The sequence below is a fragment of the Azolla caroliniana genome, unplaced genomic scaffold, assembly GCF_043228905.1.
Source record: "Azolla caroliniana isolate FFs.n. ecotype wild unplaced genomic scaffold, voAzoCaro1.0.p SCAF_14, whole genome shotgun sequence".
NCBI classification, from domain to species: Eukaryota; Viridiplantae; Streptophyta; class Polypodiopsida; order Salviniales; family Salviniaceae; genus Azolla; species Azolla caroliniana.
This window is the reverse complement of record NW_028230449.1, coordinates 7,501,040-7,514,049: the sequence shown is the minus strand read 5'-3', so window position 1 is coordinate 7,514,049 and position 13,010 is coordinate 7,501,040.

Here is a 13,010-nt window from a genome sequence, read left to right as displayed (position 1 = left end):
AAACGGCGGAGGCTAGATAGGAAGGATGGGCATGGGTTAGTTAAAGACACACTCGCGGCCACGAAGATGACAACCGTGGGCGACAGCTCCATAGCTACGGAGCCCAACACCACCTTCGAAGTAATCCGAGAACCACGGCTGATCATTACAGCCCAGTCACAGCGGGGGAAAGCCGTATTGACGGCGGAAAGCGAGGTCTTGGCGTATCCGGACATTCTGGACACGGCCCATGAGTTCGACGCACTATTACAATTCGGAACCACTTTTGAACTCATGGAATTCTTGGCAATGCCATAGATAAAAGTCTCACAACGAATGGCCGACGAGCACGCGGAGCACCAAATGATCGAGCGCACGTTAACACAAACGACGAAAAGCGACGATGAGGATCAGTTAGCAAGAGTCAGCAGGTAGAGGAACGTCGGTAGGCCAGTATACGCCGTATGGGGATGGAACTACCCCCATTAAACGCGGCCCTTGCTGAAGTTCATAGGGAACTAACAAAGGTCAGTATGGGCACCAAGGATATGGTGATTAAAAATAAAAATGTCTGGAAAAAGGTTAAACTGACCCAAGCCGAGCTACAAAAGGCCAATGAACGCATCGTGGAGTTGGAAAGTAACGCGACTACGGCGCAACAGGCAACTCCACCAACAACTGTTAATCCCTAGGGCCGGACAATGGCCTAACATAGGGTGTCTCCGGAAGACACTTCACCAAAGGGGTGTTATGGCGAGATAACTTAAGACACAATGATTAATCCGACTTAATTGGCTACTTAGCAATACGACATTCACTTAATACACGTGTAAGGTAAAACAATTACTACAGAATGGTAATCAATACGTGAAGATGAAACAAGAAGCTTATATTAATTCTCTGTTAAAGTTTTACATTGTAACCAGGCCTTTATATAGGTCACCGGTGCTGTGTACAAAACGGTACGGACTGGCACCTGTTTAGAACCGGTCCGGATCCGGATCGGCATACCCATTCCGGTCCGTTCGTTCACTACATAATTATAATCTACTTAATTAAAATAGATTCCGAATAACAATCCCTTTCACAATCTGGTCTTTAACTCCTTTGCCGGCCGGGTAACACATGGCACGCTCGTGGGACAGTACCTTGTACGTCGAATCCCACTATCCGGCCCTTAGCCTTCATCCAAGATATCCAGAATACTCTGCTCCAGGGTATCCAATGGTTGTTCGGAACTCTGTTGTTGTTGTTGTGGCTCCGGCTCCTCCGACTGTTGCTCCTTAGATGGCGTCTGTTCGGCTCCCGGTACCGGCGGTTGTGGCGGTGATTCCTCCGTTAGCTGCTCCGCCGGATTTGACTCCGATTGACTCACCCCCGGCCTTGTCTCCGTCCAGTCCTTGCTCTGATGATGGCTCCTCATCACTGAGGTTGACGGTCGCCACCTGCTTTGCTTCTTCTCTCAGTAGCCTGGTCCGTTCATAGCTTTCAAACTAGATTTGAGCATCCACTCGATCATCATCTAGCTATGCTACAAGTCGTCAGACCACTGCTGACTGTTCCTCCGCCAGAGTTACAAAATCCTCGGCTAACTCATCTCTTATGGCGGTGAATTCCTCCTTTGTTAGCATGTAGCAATTGTTGTCATCCTTCTGTCGGTTTTCCGCGTCCGCCCTTAGCAACTGGAGCTCGGGTGTGTGCTTTGCCCATTTGTCCCACCATTGCACGGAGCTTCCGTCAATCAAGCGTTTGGTCTTGTTCCTCCATGCCTGGACAATGAACTGGATCCACTCCAATCCCATCTTCAATTTGTCCTCCGCGGCTTGCCGTTCGCCCTTCAACTGCTTGATCAGGGCCACCGTATCCACCTCCTGCTCCCAGTAATGTGACAATTGGGTTTGATAGGTGTTCTACAACCTTTGCAATACCATTGTCGCTCTTTCCTTCTCTTCCTTCATAATGCTGCTTATGGAGCTCCATACGTTCTCGCGCGACTTCCTCCAACTGCGTGGTTCTTTCAGCCCGTTCCTCCGCTAGCACCGTCTCAACTCGATGCACCTCCTACCGGAGCTCTGCCATCTTCTCCTATTGTTTCTTGTGCTCCGTATCCAAGTGCTTGTAGTCCCGGTGCAGGTGCTCAAAATCATTGGTCTTCTGCTTCAGCTTTTGATTGAGTTGTCGGCGAGCGCAGTCTTCCCGATCCTTCTGTTGACGGAGTTCTTCTTTCGATCTCTGTTTCCGCCATCTGTCACAACTTCTCCTTTTCTTGCAATGCCTTCTCTTTCTCCTCCTTCAGCCAGTCATAGGCCTGATGTCCTTTCCGTAGATTCTCTTCTGCCCGACGGAGGTTCTCGGCAATCTTCCGTTGCTCTTCTTCTGCCGCTTTCTTCAAGTCCTGCTCTCGGGTGTGTAATGCTTCCAATGCGGCCAGTTCATCTCTGAATTCAGCAAGCTCTTTTGCTTGCGCCACCACTATCTCCAGGGTCTTATTGCTGTGTACAGGTGCCGGTGTTTCCTTATTCTGTACATCTACCGGAGTCACCGGTGCTTGGATCAGTGGTCTGGTTAAGGCCATTTTGGCCAATTCATCTGTGGCCAGGTCCAAGTCTTGTTGTAAGCTCCGGATCCTTGACCGAGCCATCTCTAGTTCCCTGGTTGTGATGAGCAACCGGTCCACCTGCGCTTTCTCTTCCGCCTCTATGTACTGTACCACTCCGGCAATCTGTTCTCCAATCCACCGGATCCATTGGCTGCCGGTGCCCTGTTGTTGCGTCTGCCTGGAGGGTTGGTTGTTGGTGTCGCTGGCCAGTGGTCGGTTTTGTCCGGTTGCGTCCAGCTGCAACTTTGGTTCTTGTTGGTGACCACTTTGCCGTTCTGGTTGTGGCTTTGTTGGCCGCTCCGCCTCTGAATGCTCTTGGCCTGTCAATGGCGTAGGCAACTGTACTTCCGGCGCTTGCATTTCGGGTCTTGCCGTGTCCTGACCCGCCAGTATAGCTTGTTGTGCAGGGAGCTTTCTGACTGGTTCTGTCCGAACCAGTTCCGGTTCCATCCTTGGTGCGGGCGGCTCAGTGCGGGGGACAGGCGTTCCATCCTTCTTTGGGTCCGAATGCTCACCGGCCTGTTCGGAGGTGCTCGCCTTCTGGTGCCGTTGGAGGTGCTCTAACGGTTCCTCCTCTGCTTCCTCCTCCTGAGTCCCGATGTTGATTTTCGCTGCCAAGGGGTTCAGTGCTTGTTGAACCGGTCGGTGAAGCCTAATCTTGATTGGCCGTGCCGGTGGCTCCTCCTGTGTTTCCGCCTGCCGCTTCCTATTGGCGCGCTCCTTTGCTTCCTGGTTCGTGTCGGCCACCTTCCCTTTTTGGTTGCCTTAGAAGCCAACAGTTGTTGCCATTTCGAGGCCATTTTCGGGGTGCCTTCAGTTGTTCTTCCTCGCTTCGTGGTCTTGACGGGCTCGATAGGTGGCGCCAATAGGGTGAGCCATTGCGCCACTGCCGTCCATATCTTCCGACCCTCCTTGCCTGTGACAGAGTCGATGGCTGCACATAGGCCATCCGCAATTAGTACTAGCCAGTCCACCTTCACGCTTTCATATGTTGTTATGATTAAGCCAGCCCGGTTCTGAGGCATGCACGGGGGTCGAGGGTATACATGTCCAAATTCATGGAGCACACGGGCAATCTCTCGAAAGAGTGGATCTTCGCCACCCTATGTCTGTTAGGCCTTGCTGGCCAGGGAGTATTCACCAAAATATTTTCGGAGCGGCTCCGAGGTAGGGTTGTCGATAATGAAGATGCCCCCTTCCGGAAGACCAATCAACGCATGGATGGCCTCCTCAGTGATCAGCTCTGTGTCGATTTCCTTGACTATCTTCTCCGCCTCCCGGAGCGGTGGTGCCTCCATGATTGTGAGGAAACCTTCTAACCCGTTGTCGTGAAGAAAACCGGCCATAGGCGGAATTGGAGAAAAAGGCGCATGAACCGGCTCTTACGTGGGTGGACGCGAGAATTGATATTTTGTGCATAATTCATAATTAGGTCGGCTGATGTAAATACTAGGTAGTACACATTTATTAGGGGATTTTGTGCGTATCTCTGTCAAAAGGGACAGGGAATAAAGCGATTTGACTAGGGAAGGAGGGTCTCCCGTTGGCGAACTATTAAAGGAGGGAGAGGAGGAAAAGGTATCGCGCGTTGGCAAGGACGAAGTGCTGCTGCAAAACTGAGTGTCGAGCTCTCTCTTCTCCGATCATCGTTCTTTGCGGGTGTCGGGAGTTCGCTACCTCTACTTCGTGGATAGCCCCGTGTGCTTCCAACAGAGGCTCTCTCTCTCTCTCTCTCCCCCCCCTTACCTTTTTGTTTCTTCGAGTCGAGTGCCTGTCGTCTGTGTGCGTGAGTAGGACCCTGTGTCAGGTCCATTACCGCTTTACCGGTTATAACTGTTCGAGTTGTAAGCTATTGATAATAGTAATCGGATTCCTGTTTCTTGCTCTTATTTTCTATTTGTGTATCTGCAACTCTCTCTCTCTCTCACTGTCTCCTTGGTCCAAGACCCCCGTGGTTCCGCCTCTTCCTACATGCGAACGCAAACTTCGCGACATAATTGGTGAACCCGATGTGAACAGGTGGCAAAGGAGTTGGAAGATGAGGGGATCAGAGCTAGCAGAGGCAATGGCGGTAGCTGTCGACCGGTTGGTGAGCGCTCGTGAGGGGACGGGTACCCTCGACAAAGCCATTGAATCGATCGTCGGCAGCATAGGCCGATTCGGTGGGAAGAATCCCACAAGTTATTTGGAGGCTTACCGGGCCGAAATGATCATGAGCGATATCCCGGTGGATAGGCGGTTGTCCAGATTCCCTCGGGTGGTGACGTCGAGCATCCATGCGGGGGTGCTCGAGGTGTTGGCCGGATGCCGGACTTGGGAGGAGTTCGAGCTGCGGCTCCTCGAGAAGTACGGATTTGATCACTCACTTCGGCTATCGAGGCAGGACTTCATGGCATGGGTGGAAAGCCCTGGAAAAGGGAGGAACACATCGGTGCTCCTCCAGGAGTTCGAAAACCGATTCGCGCGGCTATCGACGCTGGACCGGACCGTGCTCGAAACGAGTCGAGTACTACTTTTTGTCAAGTCGGTGGACGCGCTCGACAGGGAAAAGGTGGGTCCCCTATTGGAGACAGACGAAGGGCTCACGACAGGCTAGGCCGTGGTAAAACGGGTCTGCAGCCGTTTGGACAAACGGCGCAAGTGGAGCGATGAAAGCTTGTCGGAGTCAGGACCGGCCCCGGCGAGGAGGCTCGAGGAGCCGGTATCGGTGCCATCCGGTAGGAAGGAAGAGACCCGAATTTGGCTGGAGTCGGGGTCGGCATCGAACGACGTGGTCAAAGGCCCATCCGGACGAGCAGCTCTGGAGGAGCTGACACAGATGGTGCGCAACCTGCAGATCGCATAGGCCCGGAGAGACAGCGGTGAACAACCTCGCGACCGGAGGCCGCCGGCTGGGCAGCGGTGCATGTGGTGTGACGCGATCGGTCACAGTCAGAAGGATTGCGCAGATTTCGCCAACGCACTCAGGACCAACGTGGTGTACCTCTAGAACGGGCGGGTGCACGCGAGCGAGACCCGGAGAGCCCTAGAACTGAATACGGGGCGCAACGGAATGAAGAGGTTGATGGAAGAGGCCGCGGCACGGCATGTAGAAGCCGTTAACTACTCATCGTCGGTGGGAATTCGGGTCGGGGGTGATGAGACCCGGAAGGCGAAGGACCTCGGATTCTAGCCGCTAGTGCTAGAAGGCCTCTCCGGAGTTCGGATGAAGAAGGAAGAGGCAGACCGCGCGGAACAACGTGTCTAGGAGGTCACCGGATGGGGCGATCCGGTCGAAGAGAAAATGGGCTTCGTAGAAGCCGCTTGCCAGAACTACGAGGTTCTGGTGGAAGACAAATGGGCAGGAAAGGCCGGAGGGGTCGGTCCCCTGCAGAGGTACGAGACCCGGTTCAAACCGAAACCGACCAGTGCCGACAACCCAGGCGCGCCGGATGGGAAGAAGCAGGCGGGGTTTCGGTTGAGCACCGAAATCGAGAGAGCAACGAACCTACGGAAGGTCCTTGAAGAGCGGATCCTCGACAGTAAAGTGGATCTGTCGTTGCCGGAGGTGCTGGGAATCGCCAAGAGGGAGTTCCACGACTCCATCGTAGACTTGGTGGAGCGGAAGAGGCTCTTGACAGAGCCGGAACCGGAGAAGCAGGTGGAGGTGCGGACTATGCACCTAGAAGACACAACCCTAGAAGACGAGTTGGCGGAAAACCACTACGCGAAGCCGCATTGGGCCAGGGCAACTACGGAAACCCCTGTGCGGATCGACGACATTCCGGAACCGGTGGTGGCCTTAGTAGACCATGGATCCGAAATCAACCTGATGTCCATGGATTTCTACAAGAAGGGTAAATGGCTGATCAACACCAAGCATGGGTGGAAGATACGCGCGGCGACGCGTGCTACGGAGGAGCTCCATGGTGCGTGCCCGAATGTACGCGTAAAGATCGGTGACGTCGAGATAGATCAACATTTCTTTGTGTAGGAAACATCCTCGCACCCAGTTATTCTCGGCGAACCATACATTACGGCAGCACGCATGGAGACGAAAGTGCTAAACAACGGTTCGGCATACGCGCGCATCAAGAGCCAAGACGGTCGGCATTCCGTCCAGTTCATGACCGTACGTCCGAACCATGAGAGGAATCGCGAGACCCTCGGCGGCAATAGCCGAGGGGATTTTTAGAGAGGGCTATCAAGGCGTGTGGCCGCGGTAGTCCGGACGTACCGGAAGAACCCCACACATGTACAGTAGGTAGGAAGTTTTGGTTCTCCGAAAATGGAGGTTGTACTATAGCCGGCGTCAGCGGCCGGGAGAGGAAGCGAGCGGAGGAGCGGCTTAGGGGATGCAGAGTCCTCTCCCCCGACGAAGAAATCAGCAGCGTCGTGGAGGCGGTCTCTTTTGACGACACCTTGGGCGAGTTGTGAAAGGTGATCGGTGAAGACCTTAGAGAAGACCGGACCATTCCAGTTAGTTCGATGGGAATGTATGAAGTCATCGCGGACTTCGGGGAAAGGATCGGGTCGGATCGGACGGCCCGCGTTGTGGACCGGAAGGTGAGGCCAGTTGCGGCACCCTTGCCGGAGGGCAGCGAGGAGCAGATAAAAGGGGTCGCGTCGGACCCAAGTTTACGGAATCCGGCTGGCATAGGGCACCGGTTCACCAACATAATGCTATGGGAGCTCAAGGTCAGTGGGGGTGGCTTTCTACTGCCGGCGGAGGTGGACAGGTTTCGGAGAATGCTCAGAAGGCATGGGAAAGCCTTCGCGTTCTCGCTGGAGGAGATCGGGTGCGTGGACCCGACGATCGTCGAACCGATGGTGATCTTCACGGTACCGCATGTACCGTGGAATCTCAAACCGATTCCGGTGCCGAGAGCTCACATCCCGAAGTTGATGGAGCTTCTGAAGCAAAAGGTGGAGATGGGCGTCCTCGAACCATCGAGTGCCCCATATTCGAATCGGTGGTTCACGGTGCCAAAGAAGAACGGCACGCTGCGCTTCATTTAGGACCTGCAACTGGTCCACAGGGTGACTATCCGTAATGCAGGAATTAGACCGACCATAGACGAGTTCGCGGAGGCTTTCGCTGGAAGGTCGATCTATTCGATCAGTGACTTATACTCGGGGTACGATTAGTTCCAGCTAGCCGTGGAGAGCAGGGATATGACGACGATGCGAACTCCTCTCGGCCTAGTACGGATGTGTACCCTACCACAAGGCAGGACGAATTCGGTGGCCCATATGGTGAACGCAATGAACAAGGTGTTGAGGAACTGCATCCCGGACATCACCATGCCATTCTTGGACAACATCCCGATAAAGGGGTGTCCGGTGGAAGATGCGGATGAGACTGTCGGGCCAAACAGATGCCGGAGGTTCATCGTGAACCACATCAACCACTGCGAGAAGGTGCTACAGAAACTCGAGAGCGCACGACTCACCTTCTCCGGAGAAAAATCGGCGTTCGGGCAATCGGAGATCTTGGTGGTCGGACACCTGTGCGGGCCTTACGGTAGGAAACCGTCTCCGGCAAAGGTAGAGGCCATCTCCGAGATGAGGAACGATTGCGGGCCCGTTACGGAGGTCCGCAGATTCTTGGGTGCATGCGCATTCTACCACATCTGGATCCCGCACTACGCACCTGTCGCGGAACCCCTCTACGAACTATTGAAAAGGGGGCGTAGCTTTGAGTGGAGGACAGAGCACAGGGAGTCGGTCCGGAGACTAAAGGAGGCGCTTACGATAGCACCAGCTCTCCGTAAAGCGGCTTACGGAAAGGGAGTCCCCATCTACCTGACGGTGGACACGAGCCTAACCGGGATCGGGTGGGTGATCAACCAGGAGGACGAGGATGGCGCACGGTTCCCGATCCGGTTCGGGGCGAAGGTATTGAGCGAGCGGCAGTGAGGATACGCCCAAGTCAAGTGCGAACTATGGGGTATTGTTTCGACATGCCGAGTAACAATTGAGATGGACTGCCTGCCGATACTCGGCATGGTTTCCGGATGCGCGACGCCGGACCTAGCAATGCTCCGGTGGATAGCGTACATTAAGTCCCTGAACTCGGAGATACGACACATCTCCGGAAAGGATAACGCCATGGCCGACATGCTTTCGAGAGCGAGGTTCAACAACGAAGAAAACATGGTTTCGGATGATGAAGAAGTCGGCGAGGACTTCTTCGGGTCGGCTAACGTGACGACGAGGAAAGTAGACACTCAGGCGCTTAACGAATTTGACGAAAGCAGGTACGACGGGGAGTGGCTCCAAATCGGGAGGTTCCTACAGGCGATGACGCCGGACACAGCGTGGATGAGAGAAGAGGCGAGCCGGGTACGGAAGAAGGCGTACCGATTCTTCCTACGGGACGGGTGCATATGGAGGCACCCAAAGAAAAGAAACGGCATCCCACTCCGAGTAGTGGCAAAGAAAGAAGAATAGGAGGAACTACTGGTGGCATTTCACGAAAGTCCCTGGGCCGGGCACCGCGGAACGTGGGCCACATTCGAGAAGCTGAAGGAGAACTACTGGTGGCTGGGGCTGTACCGAGATGTGCATCGGTTCGTAACGACTTGCGAAAGCTGTCAGATGCACTCCGTAGTCCGACATCGGGACGAGCTACACCCGACCTACCCGCCTACGGTCCATTTTAAGTGGATGGTGGACTTAGTGACGATGCCAATGGGAGTAGCTTGCGCGAGAAGATTTAACGAACCAAGTGGAAGGTCGTGCACTGCAGAACAAGACAACCGCGGCGGTATGCCAGTTCCTGATTGAAGAAGTAGTGTGTCGGTACGGGTGCATGGGGAAGATCGTGGCGGACCGGGGAGAGCTGGATGCGTAGGAAGTTGAGGAGTTGTTCGACCGGCTAGGGGTCAAACTCTCCCTCACTACGGCGTACAATCCGGAGGGAAACGGGAAGGTAGAACGTGGGCACGGGCCGATCATAAAGGCGTTGGTGCATGCATGTGGAGGACAGGTCGGGAATTGGCCGCAGCTCCTTCCTTACTATGGGCGGACCGAACTACGCATAGTTCGGTGACAGTTTGATGTTATCGCGTACTGCTTTGGCTTCCACCCATTTTGTGCAGTAATCCGTAGTGACGATCACGTACCGGTTGCCGGTTCTCATTGCCGGTGGTTTGAATCGCCCGACAAAATCCAACCCCCATTTCTGAAATGGTTCTAACGGTAGCACAAGCTGGTGAGGCCTCCTGGCTTGTTCGGTTAGTTGGCCTATTCGCTGACATAGGTCGCATTCTTTAGCGTACCGGACTGCATCCTTCAATGTTGTCAGCCACCATAATCCACTCTGCCATATTTTCCTTGCCGTACTGTTGTCGTGGAGAATTTCGGCCAAAGGTGGAAACCGGGAAACATTGGCTACATCGGCGGGATGCAGCATGTGTGATCACCCGTGTACATTTAGTGTGAATAACGAGGGCGCCTTTATGGCGCCGAAGAGTAGTCAAGTCGGGACAGACGATCCCATGTAAGTAGGGATTTATCCCACATTGTAACGCATCCCTCTGCTTGTTCTATAAAACGAAGGGAGCGCCCTTTGTGAAAGGGGTTGACCATTTTGCGTTAGAGGGTATACCGTTAGATTTAGGGTTAGCTACGTTTCTTCTTCTTCTTCTTCTCCCCCTTCGTGTTCGCTTAGGGTTTGCTTCAGCTCCTCTCCTGCGCAAGACCCCGCTCAGCACGACAAGCCCGTGAGCTCCCCCCCGACCGGCGGCTTGGCAGTTGACGACTACTGTAACCTACCTTGGTCCGGCTCGAAGCCGGGAATGTATTCTTCCTCTTATATATATACATTTGCGTCTGTCTATGTATATTCGCGTCTCTGTTGGTGTCGAGTGCTTCCCCTTTCCTACGTTTCCTGTACATAAGGGCGTGAGTCGGGTCAGCCTGTGTGTGTGTGCGTGTGTGTGTGTGCGTGCGTGTGTGTGCGTGACTCGGTGTTAAGCGCGCACTCCCTCTCTTTCTCTCTCTCTCTTCGTTTGCTTCCGGTGTGCTTCTGGGATGCCCCGGAAACGGTGAAGTACGACTTCCTACGCTCTGTCACTCTCTAGTCCAAGACCCCCGTGGTCCCGCCTTTCACCACGCACGCGCGTAACAACGCGACATCTTTGGTGAACCCGATGTGAAAGGCGGCAAGGGAGGATGGAGTCGGAAGAAGAAGACCTCGCGGTGATGGTGGCCGAAGTGGTGTTGGAGTCGGCACGAGTGGTGATGAGGCGAGAAGCAACAACAAGCGGTTGAGCGAGTGGTCGAAAGAGTCGGCCGTTTCAACGGGGACAAAGTCCCATCTTACTTGGTAGCCTACAACGCGGATATGGAGGAGCGTGGCGTAGACGAGGCATTGAGGCTGGAGTTCTTCTGTCGGGTTGTAGTTGTCCGGATGCATGCGGAAGTAAAGGAGCTCCGTGAGGCTCATAGTTCGTGGGAGGCCTTCGAAGAGGCGCTCCTAAAGGCATACGGAGGACGGCGGAAGAGCCGGGGACGACATGACTTCGACCAGTGGGTAGCATCGGCAAAGACCCACCGGGGCTCGACCAAGGCGTTCCGAGAGTTCGAGCGACGGCTTGCTCGGCTCCCGGAGCGGGAACAAGGTTTGGTGGGGACGGACAAGGTCCTATTGTTCGTCAGGTCGATCGACCGAGCGGAACGGGAGGCCATCGGGATTGCGCTCGAAGATGATGACGGAGCGAATGAGCTTACGGAGGACTGGTCGAAGGTCGGAGGGGTGTGCCAACGGCTAGACAATGAGCGAGCCGAGAAGGCTAAGAGGAAGGCGCGCGACGGCATGCCATCACAGCGGGAAGAGGCCGAACGGCAAAGAGAGCCGGCAAGGGTCGGCGTTGGGGCCAGGATTGCGGAGGCGTACGCAGCTCTCGAGGCGATGCTCGAGGAAGAGGAAAGATCAAGGCCGCAAGCCGAGACTGAGGAGACGGACTTGCCCCACGCGACGGCGGAAGATCGGTACCACGGTACCACGGGAGAGGGCGCGAAACAAAACGCCCTCTCGACTTGTGGAGATAGAACGGCCAAGGACGAGGCCGAGATACAGATCGCGGAACCGGATAGTTGGGACCAGTAGTTTCGGGCGTGTCAGTCCGAAACCGCGGAAATCGGAGAAGTAAGCCCAGGCGGGGCTTGCGCGATCGGTAAGAAGACGACCGCCGACCACGAAGAGTCGGTGGCTACGGACAAGGGCGTAAAACGGACGGGCGATTCTTTGTGTCTTCCCACACTTGCTCCTGAGATGATGGCAGTCGGGCCCGAGTGCCCACGTGAGTCCCAAGTGGAGGAAGGCGGCGGTGAAAGGCCAAGAATAACCAGCGAGACGATACGGGGAAGGATCGGACGAAAGCCCACGGACCCGATTCCGGAGAACTCGGTGTTCGGTCCCGTATGCCCATGTAAGACCGAGGAGATGGATGGCGGTATCAAGGAGTCCTGGCACGATGCCAGCGAAGATGGATGGGAGACGGCCAGCGAACGGGGTGACAAGGAGACCAAGGAACGACCTGACCGGGGACCGAACCACGCGACGCTCCGGTACGGGTGGAGCGTGATCCGGTCGTGGATTGTTCGATCGGGGCTAGAATCGGCATAAAGGTGCCGATACAGGAGAGGGTGTGGGATGAGCCGCCCTCTTTTACATGGGGAGAAAGACCGACCAGGCGAAGGTCGGGAATTGGAAAGGAAGGTGATCAAAGGTTCGGAACGAGTCTGGCAAGATCGGCATCGGAGCCGAAACTCCGGACATTGGAGAATCAAGCTCAGGCGGGTCTTGATTGATCACAGAGCGGATGCTATCCACCGACACCACTAAAAGGGGCGGTGGCCCGGACGAGTTGCAAAAAGACGTTGCGAAATCGGTTACGCCACATCTTATCCGGAGACTTCGGTTGTTCGGCCGACGGGGCAACGTAAGACCGAAAGAGATGGAAGATGGAGGCGGGAACGCAGCAAGGAGAGCAACGACAAGTTCGGGTGAAGTACAAAGGACGAAGACGAGAACGAAGACCGGCCCTACAGAGATCCTTACACCGATCCGGTTGTCGGCCCGAGTGCCAGCGTTAGTCCTATAGGAGAGATCGGTGGTAACAGGAGATCGGGACCCGGCAATCCGGGGAAGGACGAAGGGACCGAGACGAGAACCGGGCGGAGCGGACTCCCGGACGACCATTCCAGGAAGGAGGAAGAGAGCAGGCCTACGAAGAGGCCGAGGAGACGGTACGTCGGTACCACGGGAGAGGGTGCGGAGTAAACCGCCCTCTCGGCATGCAGAAAAGGACAACTCGGGACAGGGTCAGGAAGACAAATTGGAGGCCCAAGGAGGATGCTTCACACCGGTTCTACAGAAACCAGCGGTCAGCCCGAGAGCCGGCGGTCGGCCTAAAGCGACAAACGGTGGCGGCAAGGGGACGAA